The sequence below is a fragment of the Nothobranchius furzeri genome, chromosome 10, assembly GCF_043380555.1.
Source record: "Nothobranchius furzeri strain GRZ-AD chromosome 10, NfurGRZ-RIMD1, whole genome shotgun sequence".
Lineage (NCBI taxonomy): Eukaryota > Metazoa > Chordata > Actinopteri > Cyprinodontiformes > Nothobranchiidae > Nothobranchius > Nothobranchius furzeri.
In genome coordinates this window covers 22,278,995-22,301,366 of record NC_091750.1, presented here as the reverse complement: position 1 = coordinate 22,301,366, position 22,372 = coordinate 22,278,995, and positions in this window count along the sequence as shown.

The window sequence follows — 22,372 nt, the reverse complement described above, 5'->3', positions numbered from 1 at the left end:
TAAATGGCACCCCGAATTATGTTGCACGAAGCACAATTTCACATCATTCTGGGTCCATTTGTGTGAAAACAAGGTCCAGTCAGGCTGAAACGTTACAAGAAGGTAGAATCTATTGAGTTGTAAGTGATCTGAACGTTTCATGATGATCACACATTCCTATAGGGGGTAAACCCATGTCCCAAAGGTCACAGGGCCTGGTGTCACTTTAAAGAAGTAGTCCAGTTACACATTTGTGGGCTTATAACTTGGCTTCTGAATGTCCTAGATAGGTCAGATTTGTTTTAGTGTACTCCAATCAACAGCCCCTACAACCACAAAAAGGAATGGAGTCATTAGCACCTATGGTTTGTAAATGGCACCCAGAATTATGTTGCACGAAGCACAATTTCACATCATTCTGGGTCCATTTGTGTGAAAACAAGGTCCAATCAGGCTGAAACGTTACAGGAAGGTAGAATCTATTGAGTTGTAAGTGATCCGAACGTTTCATGATGATAGCACTTTCCTAAGGCGGTCAAACCATGTCCCAAAAGTCACCGGGCCTGGTGTCACTTTAAAGAAGTAGTCCAGTTACACATTTGTGGGCTTATAACTTGGCTTCTGAATGTCCTAGAGAGATCAGGTTTGTTTTAGTGTACTCCAATCATCAGCCCCTACAACCTCAAAAAGGAATGGAGTCATTAGCACTTATGGTTTTTAAATGGCACCCAGAATTATGTTGCACGAAGCACAATTTCACATCATTCTGGGTTCATTTGTGTGAAAACAAGGTCCAATCAGGCTGAAACATTACAGGAAGGTAGAATCTATTGAGTTGTAAGTGATCGGAACGTTTCATTATGATAGCACTTTCCTAAGGGGGTCAAACCATGTCCCAAAGGTCACCGGATCTGGTGTCAATTTAAAGAAGTAGTCCAGTTACACATTTATGGGCTTATAACTTGGTTTCTGAATGTCCTAGAGAGATCAGGTTTGTTTTAGTGTACTCCAATCATCAGCCCCTACAACCTCAAAAAGGAATGGAGTCATTAGCACTTATGGTTTTTAAATGGCACCCAGAATTATGTTGCATGAAGCACAATTTCACATCATTCTGGGTTCATTTGTGTGAAAACAAGGTCCAATCAGGCTGAAACATTACAGGAAGGTAGAATCTATTGAGTTGTAAGTGATCTGAACGTTTCATGATGATCGCACATTCCTATAGGGGGTCAAACCATGTCCCAAAGGTCACCGGATCTGGTGTCAATTTAAATAAGTAGTCCAGTTATGTTTATGTTTATGTTTAGTCATTTTGCAGACACTTTTATCCAAAGCGACGTACAAGTTTTTTTTTTCCTTATTTTTTTTATAACCTGTAGGGCATGTTTTGATGTGTGGGGGAGACCGGAGTACCCGGAGGAAACCCACGCATGCATGGGGAGAACACGCAACTCCACGCAGAAAGGCGAGTTTTGAACCTGCGACCTTCGTGCTGCGAGGCAACAGTGCTAACCACTGCGCCACCATGCAGCCCGCAAAATGAATAAACATAAACATAAACAAAAAAAGGAATGGAGTCATTAGCACTTATGGTTTTTAAATGGCACCCAGAATTATGTCGCACAAAGCACAATTTCACATCATTCCGGATCCATTTCTCAGAAAAAGGCTTCAATCAGGCTGAAACGTCACAGAAAAGTAGAATCTATTGAGTTACACATTTGTGGGCTTATAACTTGGCTTCTGAATGTCCTAGAGAGATCAGGTTTGTTTTAGTGTACTCCAATCAACAGCCCGTACCTCCACAAAAAGGAATGGAGTCATTAGCACTTATGGTTTTTAAATGGCACCCAGAATTATGTTGCACAAAGCACAATTTCACATCATTCTGGGTCCATTTGTGTGAAAACAAGGTCCAATCAGGCTGAAACGTTACAAGAAGGTAGAATCTATTGAGTTGTAAGTGATCTGAACGTTTCATGATTATCACACATTCCTATAGGGGGTCAAACCATGTCCCAAAGGTCACCGGGCCTGGTGTCACTTTAAAGAAGTAGTCCAGTTACACCTTTGTGGGCTTATAACTTGGCTTCTGAATGTCCTAGAGAGGTCAGGTTTGTTTTAGTGTACTCCAATCAACGGCCCCTACAACCACAAAAAGGAATGGAGTCATTAGCACTTATGGTTTGTAAATGGCACCCAGAATTATGTTGCACGAAGCACAATTTCACATCATTCTGGGTCCATTTGTGTGAAAACAAGGTCCAATCAGGCTGAAACGTTACAAGAAGGTAGAATCTATTGAGTTGTAAGTGATCTGAACGTTTCATGATGATCGCACATTCCTATAGGGGGTCAAACCATAACCCAAAGTTCACCGGGCCTGGTGTCACTTTAAAGAAGTAGTCCAGTTACACATTTGTGGGCTTATAACTTGGCTTCTGAATGTCCTAGAGAGATCAGGTTTGTTTTAGTGTACTCCAATCAACAGCCCCTACAACCACAAAAAGGAATGGAGTCATTAGCAGTTATGGTTTGTAAATGGCACCCCGAATTATGTTGCACGAAGCACAATTTCACATCATTCTGGGTCCATTTGTGTGAAAACAAGGTCCAATCAGGCTGAAACGTTACAAGAAGGTAGAATCTATTGAGTTGTAAGTGATCTGAACGTTTCATGATGATCACACATTCCTATAGGGGGTAAAACCATGTCCCAAAGGTCACAGGGCCTGGTGTCACTTTAAAGAAGTAGTCCAGTTACACATTTGTGGGCTTATAACTTGGCTTCTGAATGTCCTAGATAGGTCAGGTTTTTTTAGTGTACTCCAATCAACAGCCCCTACAACCACAAAAAGGAATGGAGTCATTAGCACTTATGGTTTTTAAATGGCACCCAGAATTATGTTGCACGAAGCACAATTTCACATCATTCTGGGTTCATTTGTGTGAAAACAAGGTCCAATCAGGCTGAAACATTACAGGAAGGTAGAATCTATTGAGTTGTAAGTGATCGGAACGTTTCATTCTGATAGCACTTTCCTAAGGGGGTCAAACCATGTCCCAAAGGTCACCGGATCTGGTGTCAATTTAAAGAAGTAGTCCAGTTACACATTTATGGGCTTATAACTTGGCTTCTGAATGTCCTAGAGAGATCAGGTTTGTTTTAGAGTACTCCGATTAACAGCCCCATTACCCCAAAAAGGAATGGAGTCATTAGCACTTATGGTTTTTAAATGGCACCCAGAATTATGTTGCACGAAGCACAACTTCACATCATTCTGGGTTCATTTGTGTGAAAACAAGGTCGAATCAGGCTGAAACGTTACAGGAAGGTAGAATCTATTGAGTTGGAAGTGATCGGAACGTTTCATGATGATAGCACTTTCCTAAGGGGGTCAAACCATGTCCCAAAGGTCACCGGGCCTGGTGTCACTTTAAAGAAGTAGTCCAGTTACACCTTTGTGGGCTTATAACTTGGCTTCTGAATATCGTATAGAGGTCAGGTTTGTTTTAGAGTACTCCAATTAACAGCCCCCATTACCCCAAAAAGGAATGGAGTCATTAGCACTTATGGTTTTTAAATGGCACCCAGAATTATGTTGCACGAAGCACAATTTCACATCATTCTGGGTTCATTTGTGTGAAAACAAGGTCCAATGAGGCTGAAATGTTACAGGAAGGTAGAATCTATTGAGTTGTAAGTGATCTGAACGTTTCATTATGATAGCACTTTCCTAAGGGGGTCAAACCATGTCCCAAAGGTCACCGGATCTGGTGTCAATTTAAAGAAGTAGTCCAGTTACACCTTTGTGGGCTTATAACTTGGCTTCTGAATGTCCTAGAGAGGTCAGGTTTGTTTTAGTGTACTCCAATCAACAGCCCCTAAAACCACAAAAAGGAATGGAGTCATTGGCACTTATGGTTTTTAAATGGCACCCAGAATTATGTTGCACAAAGCACAATTTCACATCATTCTGGGTTCATTTGTGTGAAAACAAGGTCCAATCAGGCTGAAACGTTACAAGAAGGTAGAATCTATTGAGTTGTAAGTGATCTGAACGTTTCATAATGATCGCACATTCCTATAGGGGGCAAACCATGTCCCAACGATCACCGGATCTGGTGTCACTTTAAAGAAGTAATCCAGTTACACCTTTGTGGGCCTATAACTTTTCTTCCAAATGTCCTAGAGAGGTCAGGTTTGTTTTAGAGTACTCTAATTAACAGCCCCTACAACCCCAAAAAGGAATGGAGTCATTAGCACTTATGGTTTGTAAATGGCACCCAGAATTATGTTGCACGAAGCACAATTTCACATCATTCTGGGTCCATTTGTGTGAAAACAAGGTCCAATCAGGCTGAAACGTTACAAGAAGGTAGAATCTATTGAGTTGTAAGTGATCTGAACGTTTCATGATTATTGCACATTCCTATAGGGGGTCCAACCATGTCCCAAAGGTCACCGGATCTGGTGTCAATTTAAAGTAGTCCAGTTACACATTTGTGGGCTTATAACTTGGCTTCTGAATGTCCTAGAGAGATCAGGTTTGTTTTAGTGTACTCCAATCAACAGCCCCTACAACCACAAAAAGGAATGGAGTCATTAGCACTTATGGTTTTTAAATGGCACCCAGAATTATGTTGCACGAAGCACAATTTCACATCATTCTGGGTTCATTTGTGTGAAAACAAGGTCCAATCAGGCTGAAACGTTACAGGAAGGTAGAATCTATTGAGTTGTAAATGATCTGAACGTTTCATGATGATAGCACTTTCCTGAGGGGGTCAAACCATGTCACAAAGGTCACCAGATCTGGTGACAATTTAAAGAAGTAGTCCAGTTACACATTTGTGGGCTTGTAACTTGGCTTCTGAATGTCCTAGAGAGATCAGGTTTGTTTTAGTGTACTCCAATCAATAGCCCCTGCAACCACAAAAAGGAATGGAGTCATTAGCACTTATGGTTTGTCAATGGCAACCAGAATTATTTTGCACGAAGCACAATTTCACATCATTCTAGGTCCATTTGTGTGAAAACAAGGTCCAATCAGGCTGAAACGTTACAAGAAGGTAGAATCTATTGAGTTGTAAGTGATCTGAACGTTTCATGATGATCCCACATTCCTATAGGGGGTCAAACCATGTCCCAAAGGTCACCGGGCCTGGTGTCACTTTAAAGAAGTAGTCCAGTTACACATTTGTGGGCTTATAACTTGGCTTCTGAATATCCTAGAGAGGTCAGGTTTGTTTTAGAGTGCTCCAATTAACAGCCCCCATTACCCCAAAAAGGAATGGAGTCATTAGCACTTATGGTTTTTAAATGGCACCCAGAATTATGTTGCACGAAGCACAATTTCACATCATTCTGGGTTCATTTGTGTGAAAACAAGGTCCAATCAGGCTGAAACGTTACAGGAAGGTAGAATCTATTGAGTTGTAAATGATCTGAACGTTTCATGATGATAGCACTTTCCTGAGGGGGTCAAACCATGTCACAAAGGTCACCAGATCTGGTGTCAATTTAAAGAAGTAGTCCAGTTACACATTTGTGGGCTTGTAACTTGGCTTCTGAATGTCCTAGAGAGATCAGGTTTGTTTTAGTGTACTCCAATCAATAGCCCCTGCAACCACAAAAAGGAATGGAGTCATTAGCACTTATGGTTTGTCAATGGCAACCAGAATTATTTTGCACGAAGCACAATTTCACATCATTCTAGGTCCATTTGTGTGAAAACAAGGTCCAATCAGGCTGAAATTTTACAAGAAGGTAGAATCTATTGAGTTGTAAGTGATCTGATCGTTTCATGATGATCCCACATTCCTATAGGGGGTCAAACCATGTCCCAAAGGTCACCGGGCCTGGTGTCACTTTAAAGAAGTAGTCCAGTTACACCTTTGTGGGCTTATAACTTGGCTTCTGAATATCGTAAAGAGGTCAGGTTTGTTTTAGAGTACTCCAATTAACAGCCCCCATTACCCCAAAAAGGAATGGAGTCATTAGCACTTATGGTTTTTAAATGGCACCCAGAATTATGTTGCACGAAGCACAATTTCACATCATTCTGGGTTCATTTGTGTGAAAACAAGGTCCAATGAGGCTGAAATGTTACAGGAAGGTAGAATCTATTTAGTTGTAAGTGATCTGAACGTTTCATTATGATAGCACTTTCCTAAGGGGGTCAAACCATGTCCCAAAGGTCACCGGATCTGGTGTCAATTTAAAGAAGTAGTCAAGTTACACATTTGTGGGCTTATAACTTGGCTTCTGAATGTCCTAGAGAGGTCAGGCTTGTTTTAGTGTACTCCAATCAACAGCCCCTACACCCACAAAAAGGAATGGAGTCATTAGCACTTATGGTTTGTAAATGGCAACCAGAATTATGTTGCACGAAGCAATATTTCACATCATTCTGGGTCCATTTGTGTGAAAACAAGGTCCAATCAGGCTGAAACGTTACAAGAAGGTAGAATCTATTGAGTTGTAAGTGATCTGAACGTTTCATGATGATAACACTTTCCTAAGGGGGTCAAACCATGTCCCAAAGGTCACCGGATCTGGTGTCAATTTAAAGAAGTAGTCCAGTTACACATTTGTGGGCTTATATCTTGGCTTCTGAATGTCCTAGAGAGATCAGGTTTGTTTTAGTGTACTCCAATCAACAGCCCCTACAACCACAAAAAGGAATGGAGTCATTATCAGTTATGGTTTGTAAATGGCACCCCGAATTATGTTGCACGAAGCACAATTTCACATCATTCTGGGTCCATTTGTGTGAAAACAAGGTCCAATCAGGCTGAAACGTTACAAGAAGGTAGAATCTATTGAGTTGTAAGTGATCTGAACGTTTCATGATGATCACACATTCCTATAGGGGGAAAAACCATGTCCCAAAGGTCACAGGGCCTGGTGTCACTTTAAAGAAGTAGTCCAGTTACACATTTGTGGGCTTATAACTTGGCTTCTGAATGTCCTAGATAGGTCAGGTTTTTTTTAGTGTACTCCAATCAACAGCCCCTACAACCACAAAAAGGAATGGAGTCATTAGCACTTATGGTTTTTAAATGGCACCCAGAATTATGTTGCACGAAGCACAATTTCACATCATTCTGGGTTCATTTGTGTGAAAACAAGGTCCAATCAGGCTGAAACATTACAGGAAGGTAGAATCTATTGAGTTGTAAGTGATCGGAACGTTTCATTCTGATAGCACTTTCCTAAGGGGTTCAAACCATGTCCCAAAGGTCACCGGATCTGGTGTCAATTTAAAGAAGTAGTCCAGTTACACATTTATGGGCTTATAACTTGGCTTCTGAATGTCCTAGAGAGATCAGGTTTGTTTTAGAGTACTCCGATTAACAGCCCCATTACCCCAAAAAGGAATGGAGTCATTAGCACTTATGGTTTTTAAATGGCACCCAGAATTATGTTGCACGAAGCACAACTTCACATCATTCTGGGTTCATTTGTGTGAAAACAAGGTCGAATCAGGCTGAAACGTTACAGGAAGGTAGAATCTATTGAGTTGGAAGTGATCTGAACGTTTCATGATGATAGCACTTTCCTAAGGGGGTCAAACCATGTCCCAAAGGTCACCGGGCCTGGTGTCACTTTAAAGAAGTAGTCCAGTTACACCTTTGTGGGCTTATAACTTGGCTTCTGAATATCCTAGAGAGGTCAGGTTTGTTTTAGAGTGCTCCAATTAACAGCCCCCATTACCCCAAAAAGGAATGGAGTCATTAGCACTTATGGTTTTTAAATGGCACCCAGAATTATGTTGCACGAAGCACAATTTCACATCATTCTGGGTTCATTTGTGTGAAAACAAGGTCCAATCAGGCTGAAACGTTACAGGAAGGTAGAATCTATTGAGTTGTAAATGATCTGAACGTTTCATGATGATAGCACTTTCCTGAGGGGGTCAAACCATGTCACAAAGGTCACCAGATCTGGTGTCAATTTAAAGAAGTAGTCCAGTTACACATTTGTGGGCTTGTAACTTGGCTTCTGAATGTCCTAGAGAGATCAGGTTTGTTTTAGTGTACTCCAATCAATAGCCCCTGCAACCACAAAAAGGAATGGAGTCATTAGCACTTATGGTTTGTCAATGGCAACCAGAATTATTTTGCACGAAGCACAATTTCACATCATTCTAGGTCCATTTGTGTGAAAACAAGGTCCAATCAGGCTGAAATTTTACAAGAAGGTAGAATCTATTGAGTTGTAAGTGATCTGATCGTTTCATGATGATCCCACATTCCTATAGGGGGTCAAACCATGTCCCAAAGGTCACCGGGCCTGGTGTCACTTTAAAGAAGTAGTCCAGTTACACCTTTGTGGGCTTATAACTTGGCTTCTGAATATCGTAAAGAGGTCAGGTTTGTTTTAGAGTACTCCAATTAACAGCCCCCATTACCCCAAAAAGGAATGGAGTCATTAGCACTTATGGTTTTTAAATGGCACCCAGAATTATGTTGCACGAAGCACAATTTCACATCATTCTGGGTTCATTTGTGTGAAAACAAGGTCCAATGAGGCTGAAATGTTACAGGAAGGTAGAATCTATTTAGTTGTAAGTGATCTGAACGTTTCATTATGATAGCACTTTCCTAAGGGGGTCAAACCATGTCCCAAAGGTCACTGGATCTGGTGTCAATTTAAAGAAGTAGTCAAGTTACACATTTGTGGGCTTATAACTTGGCTTCTGAATGTCCTAGAGAGGTCAGGCTTGTTTTAGTGTACTCCAATCAACAGCCCCTACACCCACAAAAAGGAATGGAGTCATTAGCACTTATGGTTTGTAAATGGCAACCAGAATTATGTTGCACGAAGCAATATTTCACATCATTCTGGGTCCATTTGTGTGAAAACAAGGTCCAATCAGGCTGAAACGTTACAAGAAGGTAGAATCTATTGAGTTGTAAGTGATCTGAACGTTTCATGATGATAACACTTTCCTAAGGGGGTCAAACCATGTCCCAAAGGTCACCGGATCTGGTGTCAATTTAAAGAAGTAGTCCAGTTACACATTTGTGGGCTTATATCTTGGCTTCTGAATGTCCTAGAGAGATCAGGTTTGTTTTAGTGTACTCCAATCAACAGCCCCTACAACCACAAAAAGGAATGGAGTCATTATCAGTTATGGTTTGTAAATGGCACCCCGAATTATGTTGCACGAAGCACAATTTCACATCATTCTGGGTCCATTTGTGTGAAAACAAGGTCCAATCAGGCTGAAACGTTACAAGAAGGTAGAATCTATTGAGTTGTAAGTGATCTGAACGTTTCATGATGATCACACATTCCTATAGGGGGAAAAACCATGTCCCAAAGGTCACAGGGCCTGGTGTCACTTTAAAGAAGTAGTCCAGTTACACATTTGTGGGCTTATAACTTGGCTTCTGAATGTCCTAGATAGGTCAGGTTTTTTTTAGTGTACTCCAATCAACAGCCCCTACAACCACAAAAAGGAATGGAGTCATTAGCACTTATGGTTTTTAAATGGCACCCAGAATTATGTTGCACGAAGCACAATTTCACATCATTCTGGGTTCATTTGTGTGAAAACAAGGTCCAATCAGGCTGAAACATTACAGGAAGGTAGAATCTATTGAGTTGTAAGTGATCGGAACGTTTCATTCTGATAGCACTTTCCTAAGGGGTTCAAACCATGTCCCAAAGGTCACCGGATCTGGTGTCAATTTAAAGAAGTAGTCCAGTTACACATTTATGGGCTTATAACTTGGCTTCTGAATGTCCTAGAGAGATCAGGTTTGTTTTAGAGTACTCCGATTAACAGCCCCATTACCCCAAAAAGGAATGGAGTCATTAGCACTTATGGTTTTTAAATGGCACCCAGAATTATGTTGCACGAAGCACAACTTCACATCATTCTGGGTTCATTTGTGTGAAAACAAGGTCGAATCAGGCTGAAACGTTACAGGAAGGTAGAATCTATTGAGTTGGAAGTGATCTGAACGTTTCATGATGATAGCACTTTCCTAAGGGGGTCAAACCATGTCCCAAAGGTCACCGGGCCTGGTGTCACTTTAAAGAAGTAGTCCAGTTACACCTTTGTGGGCTTATAACTTGGCTTCTGAATATCGTAAAGAGGTCAGGTTTGTTTTAGAGTACTCCAATTAACAGCCCCCATTACCCCAAAAAGGAATGGAGTCATTAGCACTTATGGTTTTTAAATGGCACCCAGAATTATGTTGCACGAAGCACAATTTCACATCATTCTGGGTTCATTTGTGTGAAAACAAGGTCCAATGAGGCTGAAATGTTACAGGAAGGTAGAATCTATTGAGTTGTAAGTGATCTGAACGTTTCATTATGATAGCCCTTTCCTAAGGGGGTCAAACCATGTCCCAAAGGTCACCGGATCTGGTGTCAATTTAAAGAAGTAGTCCAGTTACACATTTATGGGCTTATAACTTGGCTTCTGAATGTCCTAGAGAGATCAGGTTTGTTTTAGAGTACTCCGATTAACAGCCCCATTACCCCAAAAAGGAATGGAGTCATTAGCACTTATGGTTTTTAAATGGCAACCAGAATTATGTTGCACGAAGCACAATTTCACATCATTCTGGGTCCATTTGTGTGAAAACAAGGTCCAATCAGGCTGAAACGTTACAAGAAGGTAGAATCTATTGAGTTGTAAGTGATCTGAACGTTTCATGATTATCACACATTCCTATAGGGGGTCAAACCATGTCCCAAAGGTCACCGGGCCTGGTGTCACTTTAAAGAAGTAGTCCAGTTACACCTTTGTGGGCTTATAACTTGGCTTCTGAATGTCCTAGAGAGGTCAGGTTTGTTTTAGTGTACTCCAATCAACAGCCCCTAAAACCACAAAAAAAAAATGGAGTCATTGGCACTTATGGTTTTTAAATGGCACCCAGAATTATGTTGCACAAAGCACAATTTCACATCATTCTGGGTTCATTTGTGTGAAAACAAGGTCCAATCAGGCTGAAACGTTACAGGACGGTAGAATCTATTGAGTTGTAAGTGATCTGAACATTTCATGATGATAGCACTTTCCTAAGGGGGTCAAACCATGTCCCAAAGGTCACCGGATCCGGTGTCAATTTAAAGAAGTAGTCCAGTTTCACATTTGTAGGCTTATAACTTGGCTTCTGAATGTCCTAGAGAGGTCAGGTTTGTTTTAGTGTACTCCAATCAACAGCCCCTACAACGCAAAAAGGAAGGGAGTCATTAGCACTTATGGTTTTTAAATGGCACCCAGAATTATGTTGCACGAAGCACAATTTCACATCATTCTGGGTCCATTTGTGTGAAAACAAGGTCCAATCAGGCTGAAACGTTACAGGAAGGTAGAATCTATTGAGTTGTAAATGATCTGAACGTTTCATGATGATAGCACTTTCCTGAGGGGGTCAAACCATGTCACAAAGGTCACCAGATCTGGTGTCAATTTAAAGAAGTAGTCCAGTTACACATTTGTGGGCTTGTAACTTGGCTTCTGAATGTCCTAGAGAGATCAGGTTTGTTTTAGTGTACTCCAATCAATAGCCCCTGCAACCACAAAAAGGAATGGAGTCATTAGCACTTATGGTTTGTCAATGGCAACCAGAATTATTTTGCACGAAGCACAATTTCACATCATTCTAGGTCCATTTGTGTGAAAACAAGGTCCAATCAGGCTGAAATTTTACAAGAAGGTAGAATCTATTGAGTTGTAAGTGATCTGAACGTTTCATGATGATCCCACATTCCTATAGGGGGTTAAACCATGTCCCAAAGGTCACCGGGCCTGGTGTCACTTTAAAGAAGTAGTCCAGTTACACCTTTGTGGGCTTATAACTTGGCTTCTGAATATCGTAAAGAGGTCAGGTTTGTTTTAGAGTACTCCAATTAACAGCCCCCATTACCCCAAAAAGGAATGGAGTCATTAGCACTTATGGTTTTTAAATGGCACCCAGAATTATGTTGCACGAAGCACAATTTCACATCATTCTGGGTTCATTTGTGTGAAAACAAGGTCCAATGAGGCTGAAATGTTACAGGAAGGTAGAATCTATTTAGTTGTAAGTGATCTGAACGTTTCATTATGATAGCACTTTCCTAAGGGGGTCAAACCATGTCCCAAAGGTCACCGGATCTGGTGTCAATTTAAAGAAGTAGTCAAGTTACACATTTGTGGGCTTATAACTTGGCTTCTGAATGTCCTAGAGAGGTCAGGCTTGTTTTAGTGTACTCCAATCAACAGCCCCTACACCCACAAAAAGGAATGGAGTCATTAGCACTTATGGTTTGTAAATGGCAACCAGAATTATGTTGCACGAAGCACAATTTCACATCATTCTGGGTCCATTTGTGTGAAAACAAGGTCCAATCAGGCTGAAACGTTACAAGAAGGTAGAATCTATTGAGTTGTAAGTGATCTGAACGTTTCATGATGATAACACTTTCCTAAGGGGGTCAAACCATGTCCCAAAGGTCACCGGATCTGGTGTCAATTTAAAGAAGTAGTCCAGTTACACAATTGTGGGCTTATATCTTGGCTTCTGAATGTCCTAGAGAGATCAGGTTTGTTTTAGTGTACTCCAATCAACAGCCCCTACAACCACAAAAAGGAATGGAGTCATTATCAGTTATGGTTTGTAAATGGCACCCCGAATTATGTTGCACGAAGCACAATTTCACATCATTCTGGGTCCATTTGTGTGAAAACAAGGTCCAATCAGGCTGAAACGTTACAAGAAGGTAGAATCTATTGAGTTGTAAGTGATCTGAACGTTTCATGATGATCACACATTCCTATAGGGGGTAAAACCATGTCCCAAAGGTCACCGGGCCTGGTGTCACTTTAAAGAAGTAGTCCAGTTACACATTTGTGGGCTTATAACTTGGCTTCTGAATGTCCTAGATAGGTCAGGTTTTTTTTAGTGTACTCCAATCAACAGCCCCTACAACCACAAAAAGGAATGGAGTCATTAGCACTTATGGTTTTTAAATGGCACCCAGAATTATGTTGCACGAAGCACAATTTCACATCATTCTGGGTTCATTTGTGTGAAAACAAGGTCCAATCAGGCTGAAACATTACAGGAAGGTAGAATCTATTGAGTTGAAAGTGATCGGAACGTTTCATTCTGATAGCACTTTCCTAAGGGGGTCAAACCATGTCCCAAAGGTCACCGGATCTGGTGTCAATTTAAAGAAGTAGTCCAGTTACACATTTATGGGCTTATAACTTGGCTTCTGAATGTCCTAGAGAGATCAGGTTTGTTTTAGAGTACTCCGATTAACAGCCCCATTACCCCAAAAAGGAATGGAGTCATTAGCACTTATGGTTTTTAAATGGCACCCAGAATTATGTTGCACGAAGCACAACTTCACATCATTCTGGGTTCATTTGTGTGAAAACAAGGTCGAATCAGGCTGAAACGTTACAGGAAGGTAGAATCTATTGAGTTGGAAGTGATCTGAACGTTTCATGATGATAGCACTTTCCTAAGGGGGTCAAACCATGTCCCAAAGGTCACCGGGCCTGGTGTCACTTTAAAGAAGTAGTCCAGTTACACCTTTGTGGGCATATAACTTGGCTTCTGAATATCGTAAAGAGGTCAGGTTTGTTTTAGAGTACTCCAATTAACAGCCCCCATTACCCCAAAAAGGAATGGAGTCATTAGCACTTAAGGTTTTTAAATGGCACCCAGAATTATGTTGCACGAAGCACAATTTCACATCATTCTGGGTTCATTTGTGTGAAAACAAGGTCCAATGAGGCTGAAATGTTACAGGAAGGTAGAATCTATTGAGTTGTAAGTGATCTGAACGTTTCATTATGATAGCCCTTTCCTAAGGGGGTCAAACCATGTCCCAAAGGTCACCGGATCTGGTGTCAATTTAAAGAAGTAGTCAAGTTACACATTTGTGGGCTTATAACTTGGCTTCTGAATGTCCTAGAGAGGTCAGACTTGTTTTAGTGTACTCCAATCAACAGCCCCTACACCCACAAAAAGGAATGGAGTCATTAGCACTTATGGTTTGTAAATGGCAACCAGAATTATGTTGCACGAAGCACAATTTCACATCATTCTGGGTCCATTTGTGTGAAAACAAGGTCCAATCAGGCTGAAACGTTACAGGAAGGTAGAATCTATTGAGTTGTAAATGATCTGAACGTTTCATGATGATAGCACTTTCCTGAGGGGGTCAAACCATGTCACAAAGGTCACCAGATCTGGTGTCAATTTAAAGAAGTAGTCCAGTTACACATTTGTGGGCTTGTAACTTGGCTTCTGAATGTCCTAGAGAGATCAGGTTTGTTTTAGTGTACTCCAATCAATAGCCCCTGCAACCACAAAAAGGAATGGAGTCATTAGCACTTATGGTTTGTCAATGGCAACCAGAATTATTTTGCACGAAGCACAATTTCACATCATTCTAGGTCCATTTGTGTGAAAACAAGGTCCAATCAGGCTGAAATTTTACAAGAAGGTAGAATCTATTGAGTTGTAAGTGATCTGAACGTTTCATGATGATCCCACATTCCTATAGGGGGTTAAACCATGTCCCAAAGGTCACCGGGCCTGGTGTCACTTTAAAGAAGTAGTCCAGTTACACCTTTGTGGGCTTATAACTTGGCTTCTGAATATCGTAAAGAGGTCAGGTTTGTTTTAGAGTACTCCAATTAACAGCCCCCATTACCCCAAAAAGGAATGGAGTCATTAGCACTTATGGTTTTTAAATGGCACCCAGAATTATGTTGCACGAAGCACAATTTCACATCATTCTGGGTTCATTTGTGTGAAAACAAGGTCCAATGAGGCTGAAATGTTACAGGAAGGTAGAATCTATTTAGTTGTAAGTGATCTGAACGTTTCATTATGATAGCACTTTCCTAAGGGGGTCAAACCATGTCCCAAAGGTCACCGGATCTGGTGTCAATTTAAAGAAGTAGTCCAGTTACACATTTGTGGGCTTGTAACTTGGCTTCTGAATGTCCTAGAGAGATCAGGTTTGTTTTAGTGTACTCCAATCAATAGCCCCTGCAACCACAAAAAGGAATGGAGTCATTAGCACTTATGGTTTGTCAATGGCAACCAGAATTATTTTGCACGAAGCACAATTTCACATCATTCTAGGTCCATTTGTGTGAAAACAAGGTCCAATCAGGCTGAAACGTTACAAGAAGGTAGAATCTATTGAGTTGTAAGTGATCTGAACGTTTCATGATGATCACACATTCCTATAGGGGGTAAAACCATGTCCCAAAGGTCACCGGGCCTGGTGTCACTTTAAAGAAGTAGTCCAGTTACACATTTGTGGGCTTATAACTTGGCTTCTGAATGTCCTAGATAGGTCAGGTTTTTTTTAGTGTACTCCAATCAACAGCCCCTACAACCACAAAAAGGAATGGAGTCATTAGCACTTATGGTTTTTAAATGGCACCCAGAATTATGTTGCACGAAGCACAATTTCACATCATTCTGGGTTCATTTGTGTGAAAACAAGGTCCAATCAGGCTGAAACATTACAGGAAGGTAGAATCTATTGAGTTGAAAGTGATCGGAACGTTTCATTCTGATAGCACTTTCCTAAGGGGGTCAAACCATGTCCCAAAGGTCACCGGATCTGGTGTCAATTTAAAGAAGTAGTCCAGTTACACATTTATGGGCTTATAACTTGGCTTCTGAATGTCCTAGAGAGATCAGGTTTGTTTTAGAGTACTCCGATTAACAGCCCCATTACCCCAAAAAGGAATGGAGTCATTAGCACTTATGGTTTTTAAATGGCACCCAGAATTATGTTGCACGAAGCACAACTTCACATCATTCTGGGTTCATTTGTGTGAAAACAAGGTCGAATCAGGCTGAAACGTTACAGGAAGGTAGAATCTATTGAGTTGGAAGTGATCTGAACGTTTCATGATGATAGCACTTTCCTAAGGGGGTCAAACCATGTCCCAAAGGTCACCGGGCCTGGTGTCACTTTAAAGAAGTAGTCCAGTTACACCTTTGTGGGCTTATAACTTGGCTTCTGAATATCGTAAAGAGGTCAGGTTTGTTTTAGAGTACTCCAATTAACAGCCCCCATTACCCCAAAAAGGAATGGAGTCATTAGCACTTATGGTTTTTAAATGGCACCCAGAATTATGTTGCACGAAGCACAATTTCACATCATTCTGGGTTCATTTGTGTGAAAACAAGGTCCAATGAGGCTGAAATGTTACAGGAAGGTAGAATCTATTGAGTTGTAAGTGATCTGAACGTTTCATTATGATAGCCCTTTCCTAAGGGGGTCAAACCATGTCCCAAAGGTCACCGGATCTGGTGTCAATTTAAAGAAGTAGTCAAGTTACACATTTGTGGGCTTATAACTTGGCTTCTGAATGTCCTAGAGAGGTCAGACTTGTTTTAGTGTACTCCAATCAACAGCCCCTACACCCACAAAAAGGAATGGAGTCATTAGCACTTATGGTTTGTAAATGGCAACCAGAATTATGTTGCACGAAGCACAATTTCACATCATTCTGGGTCCATTTGTGTGAAAACAAGGTCCAATCAGGCTGAAACGTTACAGGAAGGTAGAATCTATTGAGTTGTAAATGATCTGAACGTTTCATGATGATAGCACTTTCCTGAGGGGGTCAAACCATGTCACAAAGGTCACCAGATCTGGTGTCAATTTAAAGAAGTAGTCCAGTTACACATTTGTGGGCTTGTAACTTGGCTTCTGAATGTCCTAGAGAGATCAGGTTTGTTTTAGTGTACTCCAATCAATAGCCCCTGCAACCACAAAAAGGAATGGAGTCATTAGCACTTATGGTTTGTCAATGGCAACCAGAATTATTTTGCACGAAGCACAATTTCACATCATTCTAGGTCCATTTGTGTGAAAACAAGGTCCAATCAGGCTGAAATTTTACAAGAAGGTAGAATCTATTGAGTTGTAAGTGATCTGAACGTTTCATGATGATCCCACATTCCTATAGGGGGTTAAACCATGTCCCAAAGGTCACCGGGCCTGGTGTCACTTTAAAGAAGTAGTCCAGTTACACCTTTGTGGGCTTATAACTTGGCTTCTGAATATCGTAAAGAGGTCAGGTTTGTTTTAGAGTACTCCAATTAACAGCCCCCATTACCCCAAAAAGGAATGGAGTCATTAGCACTTATGGTTTTTAAATGGCACCCAGAATTATGTTGCACGAAGCACAATTTCACATCATTCTGGGTTCATTTGTGTGAAAACAAGGTCCAATGAGGCTGAAATGTTACAGGAAGGTAGAATCTATTTAGTTGTAAGTGATCTGAACGTTTCATTATGATAGCACTTTCCTAAGGGGGTCAAACCATGTCCCAAAGGTCACCGGATCTGGTGTCAATTTAAAGAAGTAGTCAAGATAAACATTTGTGGGCTTATAACTTGGCTTCTGAATGTCCTAGAGAGGTCAGGCTTGTTTTAGTGTACTCCAATCAACAGCCCCTACACCCACAAAAAGGAATGGAGTCATTAGCACTTATGGTTTGTAAATGGCAACCAGAATTATGTTGCACGAAGCACAATTTCACATCATTCTGGGTCCATTTGTGTGAAAACAAGGTCCAATCAGGCTGAAACGTTACAAGAAGGTAGAATCTATTGAGTTGTAAGTGATCTGAACGTTTCATGATGATAACACTTTCCTAAGGGGGTCAAACCATGTCCCAAAGGTCACCGGATCTGGTGTCAATTTAAAGAAGTAGTCCAGTTACACAATTGTGGGCTTATATCTTGGCTTCTGAATGTCCTAGAGAGATCAGGTTTGTTTTAGTGTACTCCAATCAACAGCCCCTACAACCACAAAAAGGAATGGAGTCATTATCAGTTATGGTTTGTAAATGGCACCCCGAATTATGTTGCACGAAGCACAATTTCACATCATTCTGGGTCCATTTGTGTGAAAACAAGGTCCAATCAGGCTGAAACGTTACAAGAAGGTAGAATCTATTGAGTTGTAAGTGATCTGAACGTTTCATGATGATCACACATTCCTATAGGGGGTAAAACCATGTCCCAAAGGTCACCGGGCCTGGTGTCACTTTAAAGAAGTAGTCCAGTTACACATTTGTGGGCTTATAACTTGGCTTCTGAATGTCCTAGATAGGTCAGGTTTTTTTTAGTGTACTCCAATCAACAGCCCCTACAACCACAAAAAGGAATGGAGTCATTAGCACTTATGGTTTTTAAATGGCACCCAGAATTATGTTGCACGAAGCACAATTTCACATCATTCTGGGTTCATTTGTGTGAAAACAAGGTCCAATCAGGCTGAAACATTACAGGAAGGTAGAATCTATTGAGTTGAAAGTGATCGGAACGTTTCATTCTGATAGCACTTTCCTAAGGGGGTCAAACCATGTCCCAAAGGTCACCGGATCTGGTGTCAATTTAAAGAAGTAGTCCAGTTACACATTTATGGGCTTATAACTTGGCTTCTGAATGTCCTAGAGAGATCAGGTTTGTTTTAGAGTACTCCGATTAACAGCGCCATTACCCCAAAAAGGAATGGAGTCATTAGCACTTATGGTTTTTAAATGGCACCCAGAATTATGTTGCACGAAGCACAACTTCACATCATTCTGGGTTCATTTGTGTGAAAACAAGGTCGAATCAGGCTGAAACGTTACAGGAAGGTAGAATCAATTGAGTTGGAAGTGATCTGAACGTTTCATGATGATAGCACTTTCCTAAGGGGGTCAAACCATGTCCCAAAGGTCACCGGGCCTGGTGTCACTTTAAAGAAGTAGTCCAGTTACACCTTTGTGGGCTTATAACTTGGCTTCTGAATATCGTAAAGAGGTCAGGTTTGTTTTAGAGTACTCCAATTAACAGCCCCCATTACCCCAAAAAGGAATGGAGTCATTAGCACTTATGGTTTTTAAATGGCACCCAGAATTATGTTGCACGAAGCACAATTTCACATCATTCTGGGTTCATTTGTGTGAAAACAAGGTCCAATGAGGCTGAAATGTTACAGGAAGGTAGAATCTATTGAGTTGTAAGTGATCTGAACGTTTCATTATGATAGCACTTTCCTAAGGGGGTCAAACCATGTCCCAAAGGTCACCGGATCTGGTGTCAATTTAAAGAAGTAGTCAAGTTACACATTTGTGGGCTTATAACTTGGCTTCTGAATGTCCTAGAGAGGTCAGACTTGTTTTAGTGTACTCCAATCAACAGCCCCTACACCCACAAAAAGGAATGGAGTCATTAGCACTTATGGTTTGTAAATGGCAACCAGAATTATGTTGCACGAAGCACAATTTCACATCATTCTGGGTACATTTGTGTGAAAACAAGGTCCAATCAGGCTGAAACGTTACAAGAAGGTAGAATCTATTGAGTTGTAAGTGATCTGAACGTTTCATGATGATAGCACTTTCCTAAGGGGGTCAAACCATGTCCCAAAGGTCACCGGGCCTGGTGTCACTTTAAAGAAGTAGTCCAGTTACACCTTTGTGGGCTTATAACTTGGCTTCTGAATATCCTAAAGACGTCAGGTTTGTTTTAGAGTACTCCAGTTAACAGCCCCCATTACCCCAAAAAGGAATGGAGTCATTAGCACTTATGGTTTTTAAATGGCACCCAGAATTATGTTGCACGAAGCACTATTTCACATCATTCTGGGTCCATTTGTGTGAAAACAAGGTCCAATCAGGCTGAAACATTACAGGAAGGTAGAATCTATTGAGTTGTAAGTGATCTGAACGTTTCATGATGATAGCACATTCCTATAGGGGGCAAACCATGTCCCAACGATCACCGGATCTGGTGTCACTTTAAAGAAGTAGTCCAGTTACACCTTTGTGGGCCTATAACTTTTCTTCCAAATGTCCTAGAGAGGTCAGGTTTGTTTTAGAGTACTCTAATTAACAGCCCCTACAACCCCAAAAAGGAATGGAGTCATTAGCGCTTATGGTTTGTAAATGGCACCCAGAATTATGTTGCACGAAGCACAATTTCACATCATTCTGGGTCCATTTGTGTGAAAACAAGGTCCAATCAGGCTGAAACGTTACAAGAAGGTAGAATCTATTGAGTTGTAAGTGATCTGAACGTTTCATAATGATCGCACATTCCTATAGGGGGCAAACCATGTCCCAACAATCACCGGATCTGGTGTCACTTTAAAGAAGTAATCCAGTTACACCTTTGTGGGCCGATAACTTTTCTTCAAAATGTCCTAGAGAGGTCAGGTTTGTTTTAGAGTACTCTAATTAACAGCCCCTACAACCCCAAAAAGGAATGGAGTCATTAGCACTTATGGTTTGTAAATGGCACCCAGAATTATGTTGCACGAAGCACAATTTCACATCATTCTGGGTCCATTTGTGTGAAAACAAGGTCCAATCAGGCTGAAACGTTACAAGAAGGTAGAATCTATTGAGTTGTAAGTGATCTGAACGTTTCATGATGATTGCACACTCCTATAGGGGGTCCAACCATGTCCCAAAGGTCACCGGATCTGGTGTCAATTTAAAGAAGTAGTCCAGTTACACATTTGTGGGCTTATAACTTGGCTTCTGAATGTCCTAGAGAGATCAGGTTTGTTTTAGTGTACTCCAATCAACAGCCCCTACAACCACAAAAAGGAATGGAGTCATTAGCACTTATGGTTTGTAAATGGCACCCAGAATTATGTTGCACGAAGCACAATTTCACATCATTCTGGGTCCATTTGTGTGAAAACAAGGTCCAATCAGGCTGAAACGTTACAAGAAGGTAGAATCTATTGAGTTGTAAGTGATTTGAACGTTTCATGATGATCACACATTCCTATAGGGGGTCAAATCATGTCCCAAAGGTCACCGGGCCTGGTGTCAATTTAAAGAAGTAGTCCAGTTACACATTTGTGGGCTTATAACTTGGCTTCTGAATATCCTAGAGAGGTCAGGTTTGTTTTAGAGTGCTCCAATTAACAGCCCCCATTACCCCAAAAAGGAATGGAGTCATTAGCACTTATGGTTTTTAAATGGCACCCAGAATGATGTTGCACGAAGCACAATTTCACATCATTCTGGGTTCATTTGTGTGAAAACAAGGTCCAATCAGGCTGAAACGTTACAGGAAGGTAGAATCTATTGAGTTGTAAATGATCTGAACGTTTCATGATGATAGCACTTTCCTGAGGGGGTCAAACCATGTCACAAAGGTCACCAGATCTGGTGTCAATTTAAAGAAGTAGTCCAGTTACACATTTGTGGGCTTGTAACTTGGCTTCTGAATGTCCTAGAGAGATCAGGTTTGTTTTAGTGTACTCCAATCAATAGCCCCTGCAACCACAAAAAGGAATGGAGTCATTAGCACTTATGGTTTGTCAATGGCAACCAGAATTATTTTGCACGAAGCACAATTTCACATCATTCTAGGTCCATTTGTGTGAAAACAAGGTCCAATCAGGCTGAAACGTTACAAGAAGGTAGAATCTATTGAGTTGTAAGTGATCTGAACGTTTCATGATGATCCCACATTCCTATAGGGGGTCAAACCATGTCCCAAAGGTCACCGGGCCTGGTGTCACTTTAAAGAAGTAGTCCAGTTACACATTTGTGGGCTTATAACTTGGCTTCTGAATATCCTAGAGAGGTCAGGTTTGTTTTAGAGTGCTCCAATTAACAGCCCCCATTACCCCAAAAAGGAATGGAGTCATTAGCACTTATGGTTTTTAAATGGCACCCAGAATTATGTTGCACGAAGCACAATTTCACATCATTCTGGGTTCATTTGTGTGAAAACAAGGTCCAATCAGGCTGAAACGTTACAGGAAGGTAGAATCTATTGAGTTGTAAATGATCTGAACGTTTCATGATGATAGCACTTTCCTGAGGGGGTCAAACCATGTCACAAAGGTCACCAGATCTGGTGTCAATTTAAAGAAGTAGTCCAGTTACACATGTGTGGGCTTGTAACTTGGCTTCTGAATGTCCTAGAGAGATCAGGTTTATTTTAGTGTACTCCAATCAATAGCCCCTGCAACCACAAAAAGGAATGGAGTCATTAGCACTTATGGTTTGTCAATGGCAACCAGAAGTATTTTGCACGAAGCACAATTTCACATCATTCTAGGTCCATTTGTGTGAAAACAAGGTCCAATCAGGCTGAAATTTTACAAGAAGGTAGAATCTATTGAGTTGTAAGTGATCTGAACGTTTCATGATGATCCCACATTCCTATAGGGGGTCAAACCATGTCCCAAAGGTCACCGGGCCTGGTGTCACTTTAAAGAAGTAGTCCAGTTACACCTTTGTGGGCTTATAACTTGGCTTCTGAATATCGTAAAGAGGTCAGGTTTGTTTTAGAGTACTCCAATTAACAGCCCCCATTACCCCAAAAAGGAATGGAGTCATTAGCACTTATGGTTTTTAAATGGCA